The sequence below is a fragment of the Mastigoproctus giganteus genome, chromosome 4, assembly GCF_048544385.1.
Source record: "Mastigoproctus giganteus isolate SK-2022 chromosome 4, ASM4854438v1, whole genome shotgun sequence".
NCBI lineage: Eukaryota > Metazoa > Arthropoda > Arachnida > Uropygi > Thelyphonidae > Mastigoproctus > Mastigoproctus giganteus.
This window is the reverse complement of record NC_143578.1, coordinates 35,924,032-35,949,574: the sequence shown is the minus strand read 5'-3', so window position 1 is coordinate 35,949,574 and position 25,543 is coordinate 35,924,032. Positions and strand designations below refer to the sequence as shown.

Here is a 25,543-nt window from a genome sequence, read left to right as displayed (position 1 = left end):
CTTTCATGTCCCAAAATTATTTATTTGTTTGCTGAATTTTCATTTAGCAAACAGAAGATCTTATCGACCTGTCGTCTGATCAAGCATTACGTGATCTTTTCAAGACTACTTGGGAAAATTTTAGGCATTCTCTTTGAGACAAGTATCCAGGATTATCAAAATTCGTGATACAAACATTGCTACCTTTCAGGTCTACATATTTATGTGAGGTTGGTTTCTCAAAATTAACAGCTATAATAACAAAACAGCATTCCAGACTTGTTCCAGAAGATGACATGAGATTAGTAATTTCAAACATTGCACCAAATATGGACCAAATATCGGTTATCCAGGGTCGTCCTTCACATTAATTGTTTTGTAATTGTTCATTTTTTATTGTTTTGTAATCTTAATTGAAGAATAAGAATTTGATTTGTTGTTTTTGCCGTATTCAATTAAAATATTAAACAATTATTTTAATGCGTAAATTAAAAAGGAAACAATTTTTTTATTCCTTTCTCAGTACTCAAAATATTCTACTACATAATTTAAAAAATGCCATTTTTCTTCTCAAAAAATCTGGTCATCCTACCTCGGAGTTTACATTGAAGGGTCATGTTAATTTTATATTTAATACAGGGGGTCGCCAGCGAAATAAGTTTGCACACCACTGCCTTATACAATGGGATAATCACCCCCTTATTCATGCTAGCAAAATTCCTGTATATCATTGACAAAAATCCCACAAGCTGTCCTGCCAGCCTGTCTGCAATGCTTGGAGAAGAACTTCATATCTGAGTGCACAATTACCCTCAGGTTCTTTTCATTTTCCACTACCTGAGTGTAGTGCCATACAGTTAGCATTTGTCAGTGCGAAACTTCAATAGCATTTCTCAGCTAATCTGCCTATGTTTTCTAGATCTTGTTGCATACCTTCGTTACTATCTTTAACTACCCTGCCAACCTTTGTATCACTGCAAACTTAGACATTAAGCCTGACATATCCTCATCAATATCACTAATAAATACAGAAAACAATGGGCCCAGCACCAAACTGTGTGGGACTCTAACAACATTAGTCCACAAAGAGCAGTGTCCATTGATAACCACTCTGTCTTCTGCTTAACCATCCCTTTATCCACAGCAGCAACTTTCCCTTAATGCCACACTGCTCCTTAATGCTACAGCAGTCTTTTATGTGATTTTTTAGACAATGTTTTTTCCTAAACATTGTCTAAAAACAGCCAGTTTCTCTGCCTTCACCATCTTATTTTATTTATACACAGTACTTGGCTTCAGCATTTATTCACCATGATCTGAAAGGATACTGATTTGTTCCATTCCTTAAACATATGAATCCAATTAATCTCTCTGATTACTGACATCTCTATTTGTTCCTTTAGATAAAATCCTACATAAAGCATTACTGGACATATATTTTTATTTAAACCCCAATCTATTCACTATGGAATTCCTTCTAGCTTCACAAAAACCTGTCTAGTTCAACTTCTTTCATATTCTTGGTAAAACTGCAGATAATCTTAATTGTCTTTTTATTTATTTTTTTTTAACATACCTTTTTTTTTTTTTTTTTTTTTATGAGAACCCCAAACATGAAAGGTATCAAAACCTATAGTACTTAGTACCGTGCATGGGTTGAACGAGAAGTATGGGGGGAGGGGGGTGCCGGAAACTTTGCTCTAGAGACTAAACATGGGTTTCACCACTTCAAGCCTCCAATAAGCAAAGTGGTGGTATTTCACCGGTTGATGAAAGTCATCTACTTGACAGTGTCTCTGACACACTTGGTAGATTTTTTTTTTAATTCTGGTATAATTCAAAAGCTGGTTAGACACATTTTCTCTTTAAAAAAACAACACTGCATTCCTTTAAAAATTCCATTTTTATCCAAATTAACCTATACTGACACTCCTGATCACTGCCTTCATAATTTTCCCTGCCACCGAAATCAGGCTCACTGGTCAGTAGTTATTCACTTTGCTCTCAAAACTGCCTTTACATACTGGCAATATGTTGCCACATTCTCAGTTCAGATAAATCTCTCCCAAGTCCAATAATGTCCTCATAATGAATCTTATAGTTCAATGGACTTTCTTACTATTCTGCATCGTCTCCCCTCCCCAAAAATTACTGGGTATATGCCATAAACATCAGAAGCCTTACTCACCTTTTATTAATAGAACAAAACATAAAAACATTTGTCTAATAAACAACCTTTCATCTGTAAAGATTGATGCAAAGTACCTTTTCAATTCATCAGTAGGGTTATCTAAGACTTTTCCACACCCATTACACAAAAGTCTGATTTGATTTATTTTCTTCTTTGTATTCACATACATGAAAAATTCCTTCTCCCTGTTCTTTGTTCTCACAGCCAGCCTAAATCTCAGCCTTCACCAACATAACTTTTTCTATGGTATTATTATTACAGATCAACTTGCAGCTGTTATAGGCTTCAGTACTTTTCACAACTTTGTAATTTTTCCATGCCAATCTTTTTCTGCTCTATTAAGCTGGCCAGCTCTATATTCATTCATCTCAGCATCTTTCTCATGCTCTATATACATTTTCTTAATGGTATGTAGGAGCTGGGAATTCAGTTTACATTTTAGGAAAGGGGACTGTGATAGTCTAAAATATCACAAAAACCTTTCCTAAAATATAAACCCATTCCTTTGCCTTTAACAACTTAGTGGAAAAAGTATATTACATATAGGTAATAATAATGCTAAGTTAACTTATTACTTGGGAAACAAACAAACTTATGGCAGGTGACAATGAAAAAGCCTTAGAACTGTGCAATTCAACATGAATTTATCCTAACAGCAATGGACTAAGACAGCATATTATGTTTTATCTGTGATGTACAAGAAGTTTGCTAATAAAAAAAATAGATATTTTTTTTTTATATTAACAATTATATAAAGCCATGGCTAGGCCTCATCTTGAATAGTGAATACAGCACTCATCTTTCTTAATAGGGATTTGAAACCCCCATTAAGAAGGAGTGAATCTACTGAAAAAGATACAGCAAATACTGAGTAATTATCTTTCTATACATTAAAATAATTTTCCTCCTAATGACATTTATTCAGCCAATGGAAGAAGAGGGATGTGGGTTACATGTAATACATAACAGAAGCTTGTTTTACTGTGGTAATACAAGCTTCTCTTTAAGTGTGGTCAGGTGCTATGTTTATCTAACACAACCATGCGGTACCATTCTTGATTTCCATATGTAACGTATTTATTTAAATAAACTAAATGCAACAAGGCATAATATTTTAAGATTCTATATCTATATAATATCAGTGTAAATACACCACAGACTACTCTTAAAGAAAAACTACGATCGTAGTGTGAAAGGCACCCACTGACGAAAAGCCAACTAGCTTTGAAACGATCCATCTGGATGGTGGCGCCCACCGAGAATAAATAACAATGGCCTTCTCTATTAGTGAAGTGTTACTTATTCAGGGTAGTGCAATACTTGGTAACTCGTTGCAAAGGATGAGCACAATATGAGATACAAAAGAAATGATGCCTTTCACACTATGATTGTAGTTTTTCTTTAAGAGTTGTCTATGGTGTATCTGCACTGATATTATATAGATATCCTAATGTATTTATGTATTCATAGCTGAGGAAGAGAGAGAGTGTTGAAAGCTTCTGTAAGTATTTTATTTTATCGAAAGAAGCGAGCACAGAGAGCAGGGGAAGAAGCCCCCTAGTTGATATTAAAAATCATTCCTATAGGATGATGTTCAGTTTTTGTGGGATACAGTCTCAAGACCGACATTTAGGAATATATCCAAAGTTAATATGATTTCCACATCAACCCTAGATAAAAATAAGAAATGGTAAATGTAGTGTGACTCAGAAGGGCATGGAGAATTGCTGCTGGTGTGATTCATATGTCAGTCACAGCCTTCTTGATTGAACTCGCTGTGGCATGTATGTAAACCATCTCTAGATACCGATGAAACATTTTTGTGTTAGAGGAAAGGAGTGTAACGAACTAAAGTTGAAACTGTATTGTTGGATGAGATTGTGTCTGAGAAAGGGAGTAGCTAGTAGCTGCTTTGGAAAATAACAAAGCTTGACAAGTGTCCATTACTATACCAGATGATACTCTAGTGAAAGTTAAGGCTCCATGGATGAATCACCTAGCGCAAACTACTTTGGTTCCAAATAAGGTAATTTTAGAGTGGGTTTTTAGGGAAACTGAAATAGAACAGAATCAGTCTGCTGATCCAAAAACTGATGACTGATACATCTGTCCAGTCCAAACACTGATGATATTACTAACCAGCTGTCATATATAGGGGTACTAGAGGGGATGTGGTCATCTGTGTGAGAACTAATAACAAAGTAAAAACAAACTGATGACTAAGTCGCAAAATATAGGGTCATGAAGGAAACATACTACAAGGGAGAAAAGAATATTATTTTGTCTACAATTCTGTCAAGAAATGACTGGAGAGATTACGTGCAGTAACCTTGTTGATTAACTCTAGACTAGACGGACTCTGCAAGATGTGGGAGGAAGGAATTTTTCTCAGTATGTCATACCCTAGATGTAGCAGGAATCTGTTTAGCAGTAACTAATATCACCGAAAAGGATCTTAAGGATTCAGGAAACTGCTTATTCATGTAGTGGAGGGGATGGGGGAAACAGTAGAACCATTGGAAAGAAAAAAGTTACTGGCATGAACTAAGGCTGCACTTGCACCTTCCTCGAGAAAAATTGTTTGCAAGGCCCAAAATACTAAACATAGAGAAAAACATTGAAATAGATACAATAACTGCAAGCAATTATGGGGCACAGCAACACTTATTTAAGTAGTAACTTTAATGGATGTATCAGTTATAACTTATAAAAAATGCACAACTTAACCTGACTTAGTATTAGTAACGGCCACATGGTGCAAGGAAGCCTATGGCTTATGCTGCACCAGCCAAAAAAATTAAATAAAATAACAAAGAAATAAATAAAATAAAATAAATAAATAATAATAAAATAAAATAACAAAAAAATAAATAAAATAAAATAAATAAATAATAATAAAATAAAATAACAAAAAAATAAATAAAATAAAATAAATAAATAATAATAAAATAAAATAACAAAAAATAAATAAAATAAAAGAATAAAAACAAATTAACAATAATAAGAAGAACATTAAAAAAATAATAATAAAAAAATTAATAAGAGAAAAGGAAATGGACAACCTATGCATTTCCTCCTCCCCTGGGTAATTATCCAGCTGACCTTTGAATTTCCCCAGACTGTCAGCCTCTACCACCCATGTAAGTAAATTATTTCAGTAATTTATTACTCACTGGCTAAAATAAAACTTCCTGCAATCCAGTCTAAACAACTCCCCCCATAACTTGAAATTATGTCCCCTAGTTCTAGAATTATTTATAACTGTGAAAATTTCATCCTTATTCGTTTTGCTTATGCCTCTCACAGCCTTAAACACCTCAATCAAGTCTCCTCTAAGGTGCCTAGTTTCCAAGTTCTCCAACCCACATATTCAAAGTCTTTCTTCATATAGACGCCTTGCCAATCTCACCAAGTGAGTTACCCACCTTTGGACCCTTTCAAGAAGAACAATTCTTTATTTAGTTGTGGTCTCCATATTTGAACACAGTATTCCAAGTGTGGTCTAACAATAGCCTTATATAATGTGATTATGACGTCCTTATCTCAACTAGCGATTGTTCGATAGCCCTCCTTGCAACTAGTCAACAATGCTCAGAGAACTTCATATCTTCCAGTATCGAAATACCCAAGTCCCTTTCCTCCACTACCGGCTTTAGTTCAACTCTGCCAAGTGTATAAGTTATTTTGGGGTTACTGTTCCCAAGTGCAATACTTTACACTTTCTGGATTAAAGCTTAGCTACCATTTTTCTGACCATCTCTGAAGTCTAACCATCTCTGATCATCTCTGAAAAAAAAAAATAAATAAATCATAATAATACCCAAGCAGAGACCCAGTATGTATTATATGAAGCAGTACGTATTATTATTATTATTGTTGTTATTATATTACTTCTCCCTGATTGGAGAATTCCACTCCATCACAGGTACTGCTACCAAGTACACAGGGTGGTGTAATGACTGTTGTTACTGTTGGTCAAGGAGCTCTCTAACTATCTTACAGGTGTTCAGGATTGCGACTAGGCTGCTATGTAGGGTCTTTGGCACCATACCGGTGGTCGACACAATGATTGGGATGGTCTTGCATATGCCACATCTCCTTGACCACATGTCTCAGGTTCGTGTACTTCCTAATTTTTTCCTCATGGGTTTTCTGGACATTGCTAGTGTTGGGCACTGCTATGCCAATCAGGTAGATAGCCTTTTCCATCTTCTCCACAAGGGTTATGTCCGGTGTGTTGTGCGGGATGGTCTTATTCATTATTATGGCGCAGTCCCAGTACAGCTTGTGGGTTGGGGTCTCTAGTACTGGCGGGGGTTCGTACTTGTAGTATGGTACACTTTCTTTGGTCAACTGGTATTTCCTCGCTAGCTTCTGATGTATTATCATGGCTACCTGGTCGTGTCTATGAGTGTACTCAGTCTGGGTGATCACCTTGCACCCTGCAGTGATATGTTGGATCATTTCTGAGGCCAGGTGGCATCGCTGACATGTGTCATCTGACATTCCAGGTTCCTCTACGATGTATTTTCTATAGTTTCTGGTACTGATAACCTGGTCTTGGATGGCCAACATGAATCATCCCTGAATTCTTCCCTGGGACAAGCATCCAGGGAAGAGTTCAGTCTCAGGGAAGAGCGTCCCGCTTGTGAGCCATGCATTGGAAGCAATGTTATTGATGTGATCTTGATGGAGGTCATTGTAGTATCTGCCATGGAGTGTCTTCTTTGTCCATTTTTCTAACTTCGTTTCTCATACCATCTGGGCGGGAGGGAGTTCCTCGTTTAGGTTCAGTGGGGCATACCACTTATCTATCTTCCTTATGGCCAGGTGCTGTGTTATTCTTGAAGTAATCCTTCAGGTTAACTATCGCTGTTTTCTGTTGCTCTATCAGGCCCCTTCCTCCCTCTATCCGAGCTATTGTTAGTCTCTGCACTGCTGACTTCGGGTGGTGTTGGCGGCTCTTGATCATCACTGTCCTTGTCTTTTGCATGATATCTTCTAGCTCGGTGTTAGTCCAATCTATGACCCTGAAGGTATATGTAAGTACTGGAGCTGCATAGGTGTTTATGGCTTTAACTGTGTCCCTCCGTTCAATTTTACTTTCAGCAGGCTTCTGAGTCTCTGATAATATTTTTCAGTCAGGTACTTCTTGATTTATTATTATTATTATAATAAATAAGGGGAGCGATGGCCCAGTGCTTAAGACACTGGACTACCAGCCTGATGGATCCGGGTTAGAGTCCCTCCTTGGCAGAAGCGAACATGGCTCCAACACGCTGGAAGACCACCATAATAATAGTAATAAATTAGAATAATAAATTAATTAATAGTAATAAAAAATTAATAAATAAATAAACATCATGAGAGTTGCTCCAGTGGACCTACCTACCCCAAGGTCGGAGTGGCAGCTAAGGCACATTGTGGCACCATCTGGTGTCACTCCTGAGAACTACCACTGCACATAAGCCGAAGCTAAATAGGTCCACCTCCACAGATGGATGATGTCGCAGAGAAATATTAATCATACTGCACTGAGTGTGGTACAGGATAAAGTCAATCGCATTCAGGCCTTAGGCAAAGGGGTCGGTTTGAAAAATCAGAGACAGTCTCTTGAGGAAGGCAGGGGAGCAAGTGGCACTATCCCCCAAATGGCTACCACAAGAGAAGGGCAAGCCCATCCAGCTCCACCAACTGGAAGTGCTTCCTATGCAATTGCGCTAGTGACCACCCAGGAAGGAAGAAAACACCAACGCATGAAGTGGAGCATCGAAATGAATATGTACATAATGCAAGCATACTATGAAATAATGAAGCTGGAGACTCATATGACAACGTACAAGGTGAGACTACATACCAAGTGGCTAGAACAAATCCCAGAGATTCAGGTGACCGAACAGCAGACCAGAGGACCATTGTCATAAAGAACCTGATAGCCCCTGCAATCTTGAAAAAAATCAAGCAGGATGTGAGCGATCAACTACAAAGGATAAAGAATGTGGTCAATACAGAACCAGAGGAGGAAGAACATACCACTACCGAACCAGAGGAGGAGGAGGAAGAGCAAGAAGAAATACAACCCACAGTAGCTGAAGTGGAAAGAGACGAGATCATGATATCCAGAATAGAAGATGAATGGAAGAAGGCCCTAACAGAATTTGAAGGAATTCCGAGACTCCTGTAGAAGGCTCTTTGACCCACGTGATACCAAAGCAGAGATCCAATAGAACCTTGTGGAGAGTTTCAGACCACCTCAATCGGCAAATAATACCACATTACCTCGACAATAATAGTGCAAACCTGGAGGCCATCCACACAGCTGTGTATTGTGCTGCCATAACAGCCACTAGGATTAATGGAAGAGAAACGAGAGACCAGCAGCAGAAGAACCAAATACAGAAGGAGCCGCCAGCTTGGGAAAGAAGACTTCAGCAGAAGATAGAAGAATTAAGAGTCAAGATAGGCCAATTGACCCAGTACGAATGGTTTAATAGGAGTAAGAAATTGATTGGAAAAGTGAAGAGCATCCTCAAGAGAGACAGCATCCACAGCAAACATGAGACAAAAAATGAGAATAGGAAAGAACTTGGACATACTGAAGCAGGACCTCCTCGCACTCAGCAAGACTATGCCAATACAAAGAGCTCCCAGAGGAAAATAAACAACTGAATCTTCGATGAGGGTCAAAGAGCCTTCTACAGGAGTCTTGGAGAAGATGGGAAAGAAGGGAATGGACCACCCGAGCAGAAGACAATTGAGGAGTTCTGGAGGAACATATGGAGCAGGGATGTAAGACATTACAGCCAAGCCCCCTGGATAGAACTAGAACACAAGAAAACCAAGCGCATACAAGAGATGAGAGATTCGGGAAGAATAAGTAAAACAGACGAGCAAGAACTCTCACAACTGGCGAACTCCAGGAATAGATAATGTCCACAAAAAAACTGGTACAAGAAGCTCATCTGCACACACAAGCACCTGGCAGAGCAGTTCACCCAAATGATAAGGCACTAGAGACAATCCCGAAGTCTCTTACTCAAGGAATCACATATCTGAAGCCCAAAGATGAAGATACAAGAAACCCCGGCAAAATACAGGCCAATCACCTGCCTCCCAACAATGTACAAGATCCTGACCAGCTGCATAACCAGGAATACATCAGACACTTGGAGAGCCAGAACATAATGGCCGAATAGCAGAAAGGGCACAAGCGGCTGAGCAAAGAGCAATTAACCATAGATACCACAGTTATAGAGCAAGCCTACAAGAAGCGTCGCAACATGTACACAGCCTACATCGATTACCGCAAGGCCTTCGATTCTGTGCCTCATAGCTGTCTAACAGAGGCATGGAACATCTACAAAGTCAATCCGATAGTAACAAACTTCCTAGGAGAAACGATGGCAAAATGGAGTACCACCATTATGGTCGAGAACATTGCAACTAGGCCAATCCACATCAGGAGAGGAATCTTTCAGGGAAATGCCCTAAGCCCAATGTGGTTGTCTAGCACTTAACCTGCTATCTACCATGCTCAACAGCAGCAAGTACAGATATAACCTCAAAGAAGGAATGAAGAACCTGTACACTCTCACCCACCTGATGTACATGAATGACATCAAGCTCCACGCGGAACCGAGAAGCAACCCAGCAACTACTCCGGAGCACTGAAGAATTCAGCAATGATATTAGGATGAAATTTGGTCTAGACAAATGCAAGACCCACGGATTACACCAGGGAAAATTAGTCTACCAAAACTACCAGCTGCAAACTGGTAAAGAGATCAAAGCCATGGCAGAGGGAGAGGCCTACAAATACTTGGGATGATGCAGGCTCAGAAGTTACAGCACAAGGAAATTAAGGGCCTGCCTGACCGAAAAATACCATTAGAGACTCAGAAGCCTGCTAAAAGCAAAGCTGAATGGAGGGTACACAGTTAAAGCCATAAACACCTATGCAGTCCCAGTGCTAACATACCCCTTCAGGATTATAGACTGGAGTAGTACCGAGCTGGAGGATATCATGAGATAGACAAGGACAATGATGACCAAGAGCCCCCAACACCACGTGAAGTCAGCCGTGGAAAGTGATAACTGCTCGGAAAGGAATAGGAAGGAGCCTGATAGACCCATCGAGCAACGGAAAACAGCGATTGCTAACCTGAAGGATTACTTCCAAAAACATACAGCAGCACTCCATCAGGCCATAAGGAAGATAGATAAAGTTAAGTGGGGTATACCCGACTCAACCTTAGTGAGGAGTTCCCTCCCAACCAGGAGGCACAAACGAAGCTAGTAACATGGGCAGAGAAGACACTCCAGGTCAGACACTACAATGATCTCCATCAAGATCACATGGATAAAACTGCTTCCAATGCATGGCTCACGAGCGGAACGCTCCTCCCCAAGACCGAAGGATTTATGCTCACGATCCAAGACCAAATAATCAACATCAGAAACTATAGAAAATACAACTCCAAGGAGCCTGGAGAGTCCAATGACATATGTCATAACCGCGGGATGCACATGTCGATGATGCCACCTGGCCCCATAAACGATCCAACACATCACCGTGGGATTCAAGGTGATCACCCAGACTGAGTACTCTCATAGATAAGACCAGGTAGCCAGGATAATACATCAGAAGTTAGCATGGAAATACCAGCTGATCGAAGAAAGTGTACCGTACTACAAGTACGAACCCCAGGCAGTACTAGAGACCCTAACTCACAAACTGTACTGGGACTGCACCATAATAACGGATAAGACAATCCTGCACAACAGACCAGACATAACCCTTGTGGACAACAAGGAAAAGTCTACCTATCTGATTGACATAGCGGTACCCAACACTGGCAACCTGCAGAATACCCAAGGAGAAATAATCAGGAAGTACACGAACCTAAGACAGGAGATCAAAGAGTTGTGGCATATGCAACAAGTAACAACCATCCCGATCATCATGTCAACCACAGGTATGGTGCCAAAGACCCTACATAACAGCCTAGTAACAATAGGTCTCCCAGCGAACACCCATAACGAACTTCCGAAAGTCGCAATCCTGAACACATGCAATATAGTGAGAGAGTTCCTCAACAAACAGTAACACCAGACATAACAACAACAACCACCCTATGTACTTGGTAGCAATGCCCATCACGAAGTGGACCCCCCCAATCAGGGAGAAATAATATGAGCGATTATAATAATAATAACTAGAGGGCTGCGCATTTTTTTTGATAAAATAAAATACTTACAGAAGCTTTTGACGTGTGTGTGTGTGTGTGTGTGTGTGTGTGTGTGTGTGTGTGTGTGTGTGTGTGTGTGTGTGTGTGTGTGTGTGTGTGTGTGTGTGTGTGTGTGTGTGTTCGTTCGTTCGTTCGTTCGTTCGTTCCTCAGCTATGGATATACAAATATGTTACTATATCTATATAATATCAGTGTAGATACAACATAGACAACTCTTAAAGCAAAATTACAAAATAGTGTAAAAGGCATCATTTCAACTGTATCTTATATTGCACTCATCCTGCATAACGAGTTACCATGTATTGCACTACCTCAAATAAATAACGCTTCACTAATAGAGAAGACTATTGTCACTTATTACGGTAGGCATCACCACCCTGACAGCACCGTTTCAAAGCTAGTTGACTTTTCATCGGTGGGTGCCTTTCACAATACGATCGTAGTTTTTCTTTAAGAGTTGTTTATGGTGTATCTACACCAATATTATATAGATATAGAATCTTAAAGTCTTAAAATATTACGTTTTGTTGCATTTAGGTTATTTAAATAAATATGTTACATATAGAAATCAAGAATGGTACTGCATAGTCATGTTAGATAAAAATAGCGCGTGACCACGCTTAAACTGAAGCTTGTTTTACCCCAGTAAAAAAAGCTTCTGTTACGTATTTTAGTATTTGTTATGTATTACCACATAACCCACATCTCTCTTCCCCCATTGACTGAATAAATATCATTAGGAGAAAAATTATTTTAATGTATAGAAAGATAAAAATAAATACATAAATAAAAATAATAAAAGAAAAGAAAAGAATAAAAACTTAAAAAAAAAAAATATAAAGGAAGATATAAAAAACAAAAGAAAATAGATCAATATTTGATCTATTTTCCCTCTTCACCAACAGATTTAAGATAATGCATTTTTATATTTGTATATCAAAATTTTATGATCTATTTTTTTTTTAGTATGTAATACATGGCTCAATCCAGTCTCATTAAACAAAACTAACACGATTTACAGGTGGTGCATCCACCATCTATAAATTGGGAGAACAGAGTAGGTAGCGCAGATCGAAGAGATATTTGCTCACAATGATACATTGATCAAGACCATCAAATATACTCTTCATTATCCAGGGTCTCTACATCTCAAAAAGTCTAAGATGAAAGAAGATACTTGTTGACATTAGACTTGAATTTCTGTAGATTATAATTTTCAGGAAATACATGTGAAGGAAGGTTATTCCAGGAAACAAAAGTTTAAGAGAGATAAATGAGAAGATGAAAAGTTGGTTTGTGAGTTTGAAGTTGGGCAGTAGATGGATGTTGACTGGCTGCAACATGTGCAGACTGGTTTAAAACTGGTTCAGACTCTTTAAAAAAAATCTTTAAATTTTTACCTCTATGTAAACACGAAAAAAATGCTGAAGTATAAAATTTAAAGAGTCTATTTAATTAAAGAAAAAACAGGGTGACACCAATCTTGTTGGATTTAATTAAAGAAAAAACAGGGTGACACCAATCTTGTTGGTGAGATGGGCCAAAATTTATGCAGTACCATTCTCAGGAAGGAAAACCGTGGAAAAAATAAGACTTCATTATTTTCCTTTTTCAGTAAATATGCAAGTATTGGCTATATAATTTTATGTCAAATCTTCCAGCATGTATATAAATAAACTTAGATTTTTGTCACATTTACATGTTTTGCTTTCAATTTATATATTAATTAGGAAAATATATTCTCAACTCAAAAAAAAAATCTTCTAATAACAGCCATTCCATACAGAACTCTATTCAAGTTGTGTGATAAGGATAATCAGAAGTCTATGTATGTAAGTAGTAATAGAGGCATATGATGCAAGAAAGCAAATGTATAAGCCTATTTAGCATCGGCAAAAAAAAAAAATTTCACACAACAGTTCCCTCTAAATGTTTGTCCAGTTCCTCCTTGAATTTATTTAAGCTATCAACTTCAACGAGAGATGATAGCTTGTTACAGCAATCAACTACCCACTGGCTAAAGGCAAATTTACGCACATCTATTCTATAACTTCTATTTGAATTTATGCCCCCTCAGGTTCGTAATCTGAGTATGCCGAAGAATCCCATCAGAATTAAGTCTCCTCAACCCATTCAAGGCCTATATACCTCAATCAGATCACCTTGCAGGTGCCTAGTCGCCAGCCACTGCAATTTGCAGAACTTAAGCATTTCTTGGTAACAGCAACTCTTTGTTCCATCACTAATCTTGTTGTCCTTCTCTGTACTTGGTCAAGCAACTCTACATCCTTCCTAAAATGGGGCCTCCAGACCTGTATGCAGTACTCAAGGCAGTGCCTAACCATTGCCTTATAAAAAGGGATAATCACCTCCATTTCCCTACTAGCCAAATTCCTGTATATCAGTGACCTGCTCTGGCAGCCTGTCTGTACTGCTCAGAAAACGTCATATCAGACTGCGCAATTCCTCCTAGGTCTTTTTCATTTTCTACCAACCTAAGTATAGTACCACACAGTTGGTACATTTCTCTGAGGTTACTTCTACTCATATGCAGTACTTTGCATTTGTCAATGTTAAACTTCAGTTCCCACTTCTCAGCCCATCTACACAACTTTTCTAGATCTGCTGCAGTAGCACACTGCCATTACTGTCGTTAACAACCCTGCTGACCTTCGTATCATCTGCAAACTTGGACATTAAGTCTGATATGCCATCGTCAATATCATTAATGAATACAGAAAACAACGGTGGACCCAACACTGAACCCAGGAGGATTCCACCAATAACATTAGACCATTAAGAGCAGCATCCATTGATTACCACTTTCAGTCTTCTCCTGCTAAACCACCCATTTATCCATTGGAGCAACTTGTCCTTAATACTATACTGCTCCAATTTATATAGCAGTTTTCCATGCACAACAGTATCAACAGATTTCCTGAAATCCAAGTATATGACATCAAAATTATTTTTTGCATCCAATTCCTTTGTAACCACATCATGGTATCCAATCAAATTTGCAACACAAGACTTTCCCTTAACAAACTCATGCTGTATCTGAATTATTACTGCAGTCTTGTGTAGATGATCCTGCAATGCTTCTTTAACCAGTGGCTCCATTATTTTTCCCTGACTAACGGGTAAAGTAAACTAACGGGTCTGTAATCGCATTACCCTTTGATTCTCCTTTGTGAATTAGGGATCCATTTGCACATCTCCAGTCTGTGGGGACTTCCCCTGAGTCCTTGAGGTTGTCACAGACAATCCCTCAGATATGCCAGACAAGCTGTACTTGCTACCTGGGAGTCTAAAATGCTGATGGAACTGATATTCGGGTGACACTCAAGTCAAGTGAACCCAATTTCGGCAAAGTCCAGACAGTCTGTGACAGCCAAATCCTCTGCTTGCACCTTCACGATGGTGGGACTGTTAGTAATCCTGGGTATAAACACTGTGCACAAGTACATGGTGGGTGACCACCCAGGTGTGAACCAACATAAGCAGGGGTCAAGGTGTGGTGCCCACACCACATGGAGGTATGCAGCCCCTCTATGTTACCAGACAGTACTGGGTGGTACACGACTCTCGTCAACCAGTGCAATACCACCACTTTCCTTATTGGAGGCTTGAAGTGGTGGAACCCATGCTTAGTCTCTAAAACTAAGTTCCGGTCAACCCTTCCCTATCTCTTCTATCATGCAGTATGATTGATGACTTTTGAGGTTATGATAAACATCGTGGCGAGATCCAATATTCCTTACATTTCAAGGGTACAGCTCTAAAACGGTGTTTGCAGGCCAGCCACTAGTTAGTACACTGGACCAAACCTATTGGTAACTCTCTAGGAGGCTTCCGGATCAGATAGTGTATAATCTAGCTACCTCTACTCTGCCAGATAGTGACTAGAGCGAGTCCAAGTAGTGTGTATGCGGGGGAGCATTGTCAACGTCACGTTATGTCAAGGATCTGTGTATATTCTTACCATGTGTACGCCATATCCAAAAATTTCATTACTTCATACAGCATGTCCCACCAACTTTTTCTTAATATTGAATACACCATGGATTGTCAAACTAATAGAGCAGGCTTATCTGCGAAAAGATCTAAACCTCCCAAGCACTTCCTTGTTCATTTCACAAATATACGTGGTCTCAATTATAATCTCAACGATGTCCATTTCCACTTGCAGTCTGCCAAACCCCATGTACTTTTTCTGAGGGAATCTCAGTTACCGGTTGATTCAACTACTGCTCATCTTAGATGGCCAAATTATTCACTGTACGATTCCTTTCGCCTCAAAGGTGGTACTTGTGCATATGTCCGTTCTGATATTCTCTGTCAGAGACTTGACAATTTTGAATCTCCTCTCTTTGTTCTTCTCTGGCTTAAAATCTCTCTACCTCATTGTGTCAAATTCGTTTGTTGTTTCTACCGTTCTCCCAACTCCACTAATCACTTGGAGCTCTTTGACTTCCTCTCTTTACAACTTGACTTTCTCCAGTCCAACTTTCCTAACAATGAGGTAATTTTCCTTGGTGATTTTAATGTTCACAACTCCAGCTGGCTTCCGTTTTCTAGTCACACTGACCCAGCTGGTCGAGATGCTGAGGCTTTTGCAATTACTAAGGAACTTGCACAGTTTGTTCATTTACCTAAAAGAATACTGGACAATCCTAATCATACAGCCAACAAGCTTGATCTTTTTCTCACAAACAACCCTTCTAAGTACACGGTCGAAGTGAGAGGTCCTTTAGGCACTTCAGATCACAACTTGGTGATCGTCTCTTTTCCAATGGAGCCTTTATCTCATGGCAATTCCCAACCTTGTGCTGTTTGGCATTACAAGAATGCAAAATGGGATGACCTGCGAGATTTCGTTTCTTCTTTTCCTTGGTCGGATTACTGTTTCAAAACTTCTGATGTCAACGTTTGCTCAGATCATGTCAGTGAAACTATTCTAGACCAAATGGAATTCTTTATCCCACACTCCACTTTAAAATCTCGTCCTTTATCTAATCTTGGTTTTCCAATAAATGTGCTAAGGCTGTTCAAGAGAAGAATGTTGCATGTCGTAATTGGCTTGTTTCTAACTCTTCAGTTTCATTTTCTGGCTACACCAAAGCTCACAACAATTGTAAAGCAGTTATTAATCAGTCCAAACTAGAGTGTGAACAGGCTAAGAGTAGAAAACTTGCTTCTTGCCCTAATGGTAGCCAAGCATTCTGATCTCTTGCCAAAGCTATTGGCCGCAACTTTTGCCCATCTCTGCTCCCACCTCTGTCCAAACCACATGGTTCTGTTGTTACTTCAGCCAAGGATAAAGCTGACCTGCTAACATCCGATTTTTCTTCCAACTCATGTATGAATAATCTTCATAAAACACCTCCCACCATGCTCCATTCAATGCCTCTTGTGGTCTTCCATCAAAAGGATGTCAGAAGGATTTTGACGAATCTTGATGCTAAGAAAGCTCCAGGTTCCGATGGTATTTCTCCATTGTTCTCAAAACCTGTGCTCCTGAACTTACTCCTATTCTTTGCCGCCTTTTTTCACTTTCTTATTCCAAAGGTGTTTTTCCTTCTGCTTGGAAATTTGCTCATATCCAGCCAGTTCCTAAAAAGGGTGACAAATCCCTCCCATCCAATTATCGTCCCATTGCAATTACTTCTACTCTTTCTAAAGGGAGAAATCAATTAACCGCCAACTCTTAAACTACCTAGAAACCTTCCGTTTGATCAACGATCGCCAGTATGGATTCCATCAGTGTCGATCCACTGGTGATATTCTTTCTTATGTTACCCATTTATGGACTAATTCAATGGAAAGGTTCGGTGAAACACAAGTAGTTGCTCTTGACATCTCAAAGGCTTTCGATCATGTTTGGCATAAAGGTCTTTTAAACAAGCTTCTATCTTATGGTTTGCCAACTGTTTTTAGTAATTTTTTATCCAGTTTTCTCTCTGATCACTCACTGAGGGTGATGGCTCTCTGTCTTCTAACTTCTCCACTAATGCCGGTGTCCCCCAAGGTTCAGTTCTTTCCCCCACTCTTTTCCTCTTGTATCCCTCCAGGGGCTCACATCTGGTGAGTATGGGCTTGGCACACCCAGGGTCCTGAGCTGGATATCATCATTCTTCTCTTTTTTGGTGATTTCCTTCTACATCTCTCTCTCTCTCTCTCTCTCTCTCTGGGTCCTAGGGTAAATTAACTTTTTTTTGGCTGGTGCAGTATAAGCCTCAGGCTTCCTTGCACCATATGGCTAATAATAATAATAATAATAATAATAATATTAATGACCTTCTTCCATTGACTGGAAATCCTATCCATAGTTTTGCCGATGATAGCACATTGCATTCTACTTTCCATTTTGAGAAACCTTGCCCTGCTCAATCAGCTTCAACTTCTCGAATACCCACTACCAATTCCTTAAATGCCGATCTTCAGGTAATTCTTCAGTGGGGCAAAGACAACTTAGTTGATTTCAACCCCTCTAAAACTCAGTCTTGTCTTATATTTCGCAAAATGGATTCTTCTGCTCCTATGCATATCTTTAGTGACACTCTGATTTCTAGGCAAAATGATATCTCTTTTGGGGATTACCCTGACTTCTTAATCTCTCTTGGCACAAGCACATTACAAATATTGCTTCCTCTGCATCTAAAAAACTTGGTTTTCTCTTTCGCTCTAGGCGTTACTTTTCTTCCAAACAGCTGCTCACTCTGTATAAATTGCAAATCCACCCTGCCATGGAATATTGTTCCCACATCTGGGGTGGTGCCCCCAAAACCTCTCTCAGGCTTCTTGATTCCATTCAAAAGAGATCAGTTAAGTTAATTAATGATTCATCTCTAACAGAGTCTCTCCACTCGCTGCCTCATAGATGTACTGTTTCTGCTGCAAGACTCTTCTACAGATACTTCCATTGTCACTGTTCTGCTGAATTGGCTTCTATAATTCCCGCTCTCTCTCTTTCAAAACAGTCCCAACACGTGCCGCCACCAGACAACATCCATTTACTGTCCAACTTCAAACTCACAGAACCAACTTTTCATGTTCCTCATTTATTCATTCAACTGCCGTTTTCTGGAACAACCTTCCTTCATACGTATTTCCTGAAAATTAAAGTCTACAGAAGTTCAAGTCCACTGTCAACAAATATCTTCTTTCGTCTTCTCAACCTCCAACCCAAGCACGGTACTAAATACTATTGGTTCTAATACCTCTCGTGTTTAGGGTTTACATAAAAAAAAAAAAAGTCCAAGGATGCTCTCATAATTATGGCTCAGGGTTTGCTTAGTTCCTTTGCTGCCTCCTTTAATATAACTGGATAGATCCTATCCACTCCAGGTGCCTTTCTTATATTCAACTTCAATAATTTCTTCTACACTTTTCTCTCAGTTATTACAAAATCATTAAGCTCCCTGTTTTAATAAGTTTCTGTCCTCTACTTCTCGAAAGAATTCCTCATGTGTGAATGTAGATGCAAAATACTCATTCAGTTTGTCAGCTATCTGAGCAAGTTCACCAACAGTCGAACCATCGATATAAAGTGGATCAATCTGATTCATCTCCTTTCTTCTAGAGTAAAGAAGTCCTTGCTATTTTTCTTGGCATTCTTTGCCAAAGATTTCTCGTAATCTGCCTTCACTTGCCTAACTTCCTTTGTGAACTGATTTCGGACATATCTACCAAAGGCTTCTGTATAGCCTGATAATTTATATGCATCCCATGCATTTTTCTTCTCTGCCACTATTCTCATTAGTTCATCTGACATCCATTTAGGCCTAAACCTTGAACAGTATTCCTTAATCAGTATGAAAAGCCTAGTAGCTTCCATGATTAATTCCTTGAATGCTTCCCACTTAGAATTTGCTGTTGGTAACATTGTCAGTTAGTCCTGCTGTATAGAATTTAAAATAAGTATTCAGTGTTATATCTGAACATGTTATAAAACAAGAAACAGGACTGTATTTAGCAGTACTGCAGGTTCAAGTGTGACTGCAAAATACAGTACTGTTCCTTATATTCTCTCTCTATCTTAAGAATTCCTCTGACTGTATGGTTACCCTGGAGTATAAACAGAAATTTTATTTTTTAAATGTTGATTGCCATTTACTTTTGGTGGCTATATTTTGGACTTTTTTTTTTTTTTTTTTTTACTTTGAAAGCTAGTGTTTGTCACAAATTGCAATTTTTTTTGTGCTTTATTGTGGCCTCTAAACATTCAGTATGTACTTAATAAGTATAATAATCAAGATTGTTTTCCACATACATGTTATTGACATATTTATTGATTAACCGCCTCCCCCAGCCTCCTATTTCCTATGAGACCCCCGTCTTGCCAACGCAGTACTTTTCCAGAGGCCCACGGCAGTATATACTAATTTGATGACTAGGTTACCACTCTACAGTAGCGTTCTCAAGTCAAATTTCCAATCGAGCACTCGTGATAAAGAAAAGCATAGACGTAATAAACTAACACTGAAATGAGAGATATGGGATTTTTCTATGAGGTGGAACTTTACACAGTATCAATGTTTACTTATATTACACATGTTGTGCACAAAAAGAATACATAAAATGCAATAAAAGTCGACTTCACAATTTAACTTCTAAATTAGTTTTCTGCAATTTAATCATTATTTAAAATAATAATAAATGACTTGCATACCGTTAACACTCCGTGTATGATTATCAATGCCTTTCCAATTCGACTAATAATTAAGTCATCGACGATGTGAGCAAAAAGCACACACAACATTCCACTCAAGAACAACAAAGTAACGACTGCAGCTTAAATTTTATATCGTATCTTCATACTAGCTAAGTTTAATGCCTCTTTTCACTACGTTCTAGTCGTAATAATCTTAAAACGTTTCTAACTTGCATTATCATTAACAAAGTCTGCTAAGCTGCCAAAGCCGTTTAAATCGTGTTAAAAGAAATCGCATCACATCTCTAAACAAGTTGACTCACAATACAAAACAGCTGACGCCATTTTCTGTTTACAACCGCTGCATTCTGGGAAAATTCGTAAATAAAAAAGGAAGGTATGAGGTGATACAGTCTTGTTGTCAGGTGCAGCTGATGTGCTGTTCCTTTGTTTGGGACTGTAAGATTGGCATGTCAGTACCGAAATGAGTAGTATTGATTTTTTTGCAATATATAATGGCTAATGGCATTTATATTTTAACTGAAACAAAAGTATATTAAAATTTTCATAATATCAACGCTGAAAAATTTATTCGCCGTCGGCCTGTTATATCAACTTGTGTCATGAATGGGAAATCCATTGTATGACTTTTTTCAAATGATCAGTCTCATAAAACTCATCCAATAAATTATTTTATCATTATTAACTAGAATTAGGTAAACCTTTACAAAGACTAATATCCTGAAGGTTAAAAAAACATGGCACAAGAGATTGCAGAATAAATCTTTCGTAATTTCACAAGTTTAATAGCTATCTCTCACCACAATAACTTCCCAAGTTCACTGCCTTTGGCCTTCATGCAAAGTTGTAAACAAATAACTGTTCCTCTGTACCGATTTAAACGGTCACAAAAGTTTTAGTGGTTGTATTTTACAGTATTGTGGCTACTTGCATTCAGAAATTAAATTTATTGTAGAAAATCTTAGTTTTCAACGTTTATGAAAGCGGAAATTTTAAAGACACACATTAATCATTTTACGTACCTTTTTGGATTGCTGGGGAAACATTGAAATAGTAAAGAACTCCTGCTTGTCTTGATTGCTTACACTAGGGGGGGGAAGACTTGAAAGTCCCCATTATCAACGGTTTGCCTATTGGATGACCCCGTCCCAACAACAGCACCTCAGAATAATAAGTGGATAGCAGCTGGTTGGAATACAGAGTAGTAAGTAGTATCCACTGAGTAATAAGATATGTTACTACTCTGTGGGCTGGAAGAAGTGTCGCATTCACGTTGGATCAGGAAATTCCATTGAAAAATTTCTTGATTTTTCTATAGCTGTAGTTGAGGAAGAAATTTTGCTTCGATTGTTAAAAATTCTTCCCGAGAAAAATGAAGAAATGGAAGATCAGTATATCACATTTGTAAATTACGTGTGTTCTATGATCTGTTTGTAAGTTTTGTTAAAATATCAGCTTTTCCTATAGAGAAGCTATATAAAATTTCCTCCGCCCTTTACCAGAATTCTAAAAGTCACTTTGTCCAGTTCTTCCTTTAACTGGATAAAAAAATAAATAATATATATATATATTTATTTATATTTTAGAGCGAATAGTTGTGTTGTTTTTTTTTTTTTTTTTTTCGTTGATGTGCCTCTACTAATGCTAATTAGATTCGAACCCTTGCTGCGTGCAAGATCGATCTATGCACAATCTAAACAAAGACGCATTTTGTATGTATTCTAGGGTCTGTTTTTCCTTTTTGTATGAAAATCCAAGTTTCAGAGAGAAAACTGTTCAATTTAATCATCATTCAAGACTGCTAATTCAGCATTGATGCCTCAACGGCAAGAAAGACAGAATTTGAACCTAGGTCTTTTCTACACAATGTGAAAAGACAGCGACTGCAGCCAGTGCATAATTGCAAGATTACAAGCAACGGCAAGGAGCCCATATAAGAAAACTAGGGTGTTGGCGATCTCCTAGGATGCCAAATTCGAAATAGAAATTAAATTTTAAAATGAAAAATATGTGGGGGGGGGGAATACAAATAAAGTAAAAATGTCATTATTTCAATTCTGTACGTATGGAGGAAATATGAATTTTAATTCATTTCTCCACATTTCTGGGAGGTTTTTAATATGTTAGATATCATATTTGGCAAAATATTTTTTCGCTAAATATTATAAGTATTAAATGTAAATTGATGTGATTCACTTCAATAAACATTTAAAACCCTATCACGTGATGTAACATTGTTTTTAATTTCCTTTAAATCATAGTTATGGCTAACCTAGTGTCCATATTGGAAGAACACAAAACCGGGACACTTATCTTATCTTATTGGGGGGGGGGGGGGTATCTCTTGGGAAAAAACTGTGCGGAATTTTGTTTTAATAAAAAAAGGACATTTTTTTTTCATTTTTATTTTCAAAATGTAGAATTAATAAAAACAGAAAAGAATTTGAACAACAAACGTTATGCAATAAATATGAAAACTATATTTAGCAGAACTCTTCATGGCACTAAATAGAGCTTTGTTATTTTTAATTTTATTCTTAAAATCTGTGCAGTTTAGGTCCCTCAAATTAAAAACACAGCTAATAACTGCATTAACTGTACTAACCCCAGGGGCTCACATCTGGTGAGTATGGGCTTGGCACACCCAGCGTCTCCTAAGCTGTATATCATCATTAGGACTTACAATACCGGGATCCCGATCATTTTTTTTCCGGGTATTAATACAAAAATACCGGTTTTTCTGTACTAATTTAAAAAATAATTATCCATGATTTATTCACATAAAGGTTATAAAATCGACAACAATAAATCATTAATACTGCTGAATTTGCAAATGAGGGATTGTTATACACAGTACAAATGCAACGGAAACCTGAAAACGTCATGAAACTGTAAGACAAAATCTTACAAATATATTTCTCTTAGTAAGTATAGTTTGTATAGAAGTAAGGCACTTAAGAAATAACAAAACATCATTACGGAAATATTTCATTAGTGGCAGTAGGCCTGGTAGTGCAAATATAGTGAACTATATTTGCGGAAGGGTTAAAATTAAAAGCCCTTTTAAAATTTTAATCCTTCCGCACATATAGTGAACTATATGTGCGGAAGGGTTAAAATTAAAAGCTTCTGAACAATAGAGGTACAGTATTGTGAACAAGTGATCTTGAGGTAAAAGATGAAAGCGTTTCGTTGTGTGGGAAAAATATTCTGTTTTTCCCACCAAAGGAAGATGAGTGAGGTTAAAGACTAACACCGTGATTGGGTCAGGTTTAAATTAGATAGGATGAGATACATAAATAGGTGCAAACCCCTCTGGGGTTTGCACATAAGCTTGCGTATAAAGTAGTACAAGGGGTGATTATAACTTGCAATCAATTCAATAAATAAATAAACGAGAAGGAAATAAATAAGGTGCTCGCACCAAAAGAGGGGTTTGTGGTTTTTGTTCGGAGGGGTTGCAGAGTTCCAGTGGCAGTTCGGGTCCGGTTCTGAGAGTGTCCAGCAGTGAAGGGTTCCGCTGGTCATGTTCCTGTGCTAGAAATTAATCCGGAAGTTGAATAACAAGCCAGTCAGATAGTGACCTGGCTTCTACTACTGCTGTGATAATTTCCTTCAGTATTAACAGAGAACTGTTCTCGAAATTCCGAAATAAGACAGTACTGGAAGAGCTATACAGCAGAGATGCAGAGTTCAACTAAGAAGAGAGAGAGACATCACCGCACTCCGTGGAAGGAATCCCACTGTGAAAGAAAAGGCAGGTAAGTCCTCTGAACTGTGTTGTTTTGAAAATGGTACTTAGATAAAGTAGGAGATTATTTTAGAGTAAGGTTGAAGTTGAAGAAACACGAGAAATAAGGAAATGTTTAGTATTGAGTTGGTTTATTGGTTGAAGTTGTAAAGAAAATTGATATTGCTAAATTAAGAGAGATTACATGGAATTGTTAATATTAAGTTAGCGACTTATGGATTGCTGTTGTGAAGAGATTGATCTTGGTGATTAAGATTGAATTAGTTTAGTGTTTGAAGCTGTAGAGAGAGTTGAGATTATTAATTGAGAGAAATTTTATGGAAATGATATGATAGTTTTATGGAAAAAACAAGTAATTACTTGAGTTCACGTTTTAAATCAAACTTTAATTATAATAATAAATATTCTAGCAAAAAATTATTAAACATACAGTTATTCTAAAAACAAAAAAATAAGCATCCACACTACCTGTTCGAATAAAGTGAGCTCTTAAGAAACTCAATAGTGTTATCGTTTAAACTGAATCTAATTTTGGTACATATTTAGTTAGTGGCAGAAAACGTCCTTTGGATTCTGTGCTGGTTGGTGTTTTGTACTGAGATAGTAGTACATGAGTTGCAGTTTAACCCCCCCCCCCTCTTATTCCCTCATTCTCAAAAAATCTTATTTCATTTTTACCAAAAATAAAAAATATTTCCTTTTTGACTTTTTATGGCACTATATACGAAAGAAAGGATCTGACGGTTGAGCTTGGTGAGGAAACCAAATCTAAGTTATGGGGGGTTATTTATTTATTAATTTTTATTTCCCTGTACCTTAGTATCGCCGTCAGTGGCCATTGTTATGATTTTCGTACAGCAGCTCCCCTCAAGCAATAAACCCCACAAGCGTAAGGGAATAAGCCCCACAAGCTACCTGATTGCGTTAAAAAATGGGAATTTCAGGGAGCTGAGGGATATCCCCCCCCCAGTATATACTGTATATTATACACGTACATCGTATATATATTATATGTGAGCTGTCATTTTCTCAAGAGCAATGACATACATATAAAATAAAAGTCATTTATCATACAGATCTACTTACAATACATAACTGGTGTTCATTTACATCTAATCTATGAGTCCTGACTCTCCCATAGCTTGAGGCTTATGCCCTAAATGCTTTAGAGTCTAAATAACCCCCCATAACTTAGATTTGGTTTCCTTACCAAGCTCAACCGTCAGATCCTTTCTTTCGTTAATACGGATATAGTGCCATAAAAAGTCAAAAACGAAATATTTTTTATTTTTGATAAAAATGAAATAAGATTTTTTGAGGACGAGGGAATAAGAGGGGGAGGGTTAAACTGCAACTCGTGTACTACTATCTCAGTTCAAACACCAACCAGCACAGAATCCAAAGGACGTTTTCTCCCACTAACTAAATATGTACCAAAATTAGATTCAGTTTAAAGGATAACACTATTGAGTTTCTTAAGAGCTCACTTTATTCGAACAGGTAGTGTGGATGCTTATTTTTTGTTTTTAGAATAACTGTATGTTTAATAATTTTTTGCTAGAATATTTATTATTATAATTAAAGTGTGATTTAAAACGTAAACTCAAGTAATTACCGGTACTTGTTTCTTCCTTACTTTATTACAACTAATTGTCATCAAAATACATTAAGAAAAATGTTTTTTTTTGGAATACCGGTA

General features: G+C 37.8%; 1 protein-coding gene across 3 annotated transcripts in view; it reads right to left on the bottom strand.

The window, feature by feature from the left end:
* Atg17 (autophagy-related 17) overlaps positions 1 to 20,383 on the bottom strand; it is a 648,565-nt gene extending 628,182 nt beyond the window's left edge. For all 3 annotated transcript variants that reach the window (XM_090372636.1, XM_090372635.1, XM_090372637.1), the window contains exon 1: positions 20,091 to 20,383. The gene's annotated coding sequence lies outside the window, so the exon portion shown is untranslated. The remainder of the gene's footprint in view (positions 1 to 20,090) is intronic.
* Between the last annotated feature and the right edge of the window lie 5,160 nt (positions 20,384 to 25,543).